Raw genomic sequence first — 2,274 nt, 5'->3', positions numbered from 1 at the left:
AATTCACAGAAATTCTTTTTTTAGAGAGAGATGTTCACACCCCGACGACCTATTAAATAATGAATAAAACAGAAAAAAAGAGCCGATCCACTTTTTTTAATTTCTAAACTAAGTTGATTCTTTTTTAAAATCCCTTTTCTAGTCATTAAAGTTCCCTGGCCTTAAAAAAAGTATGGGAAACATTGAAAGAGATAATTATATCGATGATGATAGAGGATTGTTATCTTGTTAGTTCGAAGAAATTGGGATTTCCATTTCTACGCATACAATATATGTATAATAATACAAAATACAAACACGATAGAATCCAATTCGATAATCCCCTTACTTAGTACATAATATACACCCTAAGCCTTCATTATCTATTTAGAAAGAGAAGCAATGGAAGAAAAACACAAACGTATTTAGTAGACAATATGAAAATACAACAAATCATACGGTACCCCTGCTGTGATAATATAATTAAGTTACTACATACAATAACCTAACAACATTACGATATGAATGAGTAAAAAAGGAAAGAATAAAAGAATTCTGGTTCCGCCCGGGCTCGAACCGGGGACCTTCTGCGTGTAAAGCAGACGTGATAACCACTACACTACGAAACCACTCTTATATACTTTAGTAAAATTAGTAAATAATATACATGTAATATATAAAATGTTTATTTTGATAATATGACTTTGTCCATAAAGAATAATTATAATTATATGTTATTATCATTCACAATGAATATTATGAATATAAATGACATCTACTACACTATCATTAGACATCATTTTTTTCCCCCTCTGGAATAAAAATATACACATCTTTTTGTGATGGAGGAACTATTATTTATTTTTTGTCATTGTTGTGATATTTTGACCAAGTTGTTCCTCCCTCGTAAGTAATATATGGAGTAGGGATTTTAAATTCAAAACATGTTTTGATAGACCTCAATATCTTCACAAACCTGAGATTTATTTTTATCAAAGTGGGTTCATCAGATTTGTCAGACAAAACTGTATAAGGATAAAGATATTTTTTTTTTAATTTAACTTCAAAATCCATACTAATTCTCCAAAAAATTCAAAATTTCATAGCTGTTAGATTTCAAGGTCTTGTGAGGCCCCGAACTTTTCTGTCTAGGTGTTCCTACAATGGCTCTATTCGGTTTCAAATCAGGAGACTGAGCTGGTTATTGCATAAAAGATCAGATGTGAGAGGTTTGTTTCTTTTACAGTAAGTTTTTACAGAGCTTGGATCTATGTTTTGCATCCTCATCAGGATAGAATGATAGCCATTCTGAAGGAAGGATCTACTCATCTCTCAACCTTGCCAGAGAGAAACATTAGATATGAAATTAAGCCTGGGCAAAACAGGTGGATTTTTACAGGGTAATAATTAATAAATATTATATGGATCTATTTTTTTCATAATAATTTTCATTGGGTTAAAGTAATTTGTTGAATAAAGTCATAGACATTGATAAAAATGTCTAGGAAGAATTCTTTTTTTTCCAAACTTTCCCTTGCATATAAATCAGGGAACACTATATAATAACACCCGGTGTTGTCTTTTCATACAAACAGCTATAAGAGGAAGAGAATAAACAACCCAAATGGCATTCTGTCTCTACACAGTTATTATTTTGATGTTGATCCTCAAATGTTGTACTCTGAGTCTAGCAAGAACTTACAATTGTCACTAGTGTTGTGTCAGTTCTTTTTTAGGATTGAATACTGATTGTATACCTTTAAAATTGATTAAGAGCTACTCTTCTTCCTCTTTTGGCTTTAATTTGGCTTATTAAATCACCAAGGAGAACAGTTAAAGACACGTCTCAAGGGCTTATAGATCTAACACTGATACTATGACTGAACCAAATGAATAAGAACTGAAACAACACTTCTACCAAACCAGGGTATATTTAAGGGAAAAAATTGAATAGGATTTGTTCTTCGTGATGTACAACATGTATATTTTTGTCAGTTTACATACAAATCTTTCAAAAACAGAGGGAAAAAAAACGAAGAAAAAATAAGATCAGAAAAAATGTCAAAAATAAATTGATAGATCCTCCGTCATTGGATATTATTAAAAATATATGAAAGAAAATGATGGTTTGCGTGGGGCCATATCACTAATTCATCATTGAGCTGAAGAGGAAAATAAAAATATGTATTATATTAAACATAAAAGAAACATGAATGATCGTTTATAATGTGGTAAAATACTTGAAGCATAGTTGAGAGTGACTGAGTAAGAGAGTTTAAGGTCTATTGATATCAA

At 30.8% G+C, this 2,274-nt stretch overlaps 1 non-coding gene across 1 annotated transcript; it reads right to left on the bottom strand.

The window, feature by feature from the left end:
* Positions 1–535: 535 nt before the first annotated feature.
* On the bottom strand, positions 536–608 carry TRNAV-UAC (transfer RNA valine (anticodon UAC)). Its single transcript has one exon. It is a non-coding gene; the product is annotated as a tRNA-Val (tRNA).
* Between the last annotated feature and the right edge of the window lie 1,666 nt (positions 609–2,274).

This window comes from Lepeophtheirus salmonis, chromosome 1 (genome assembly GCF_016086655.4).
Source record: "Lepeophtheirus salmonis chromosome 1, UVic_Lsal_1.4, whole genome shotgun sequence".
NCBI lineage: Eukaryota > Metazoa > Arthropoda > Copepoda > Siphonostomatoida > Caligidae > Lepeophtheirus > Lepeophtheirus salmonis.
Note: the sequence above shows the minus strand (reverse complement) of the source record. Positions and strands in the feature narration are given on the sequence as shown.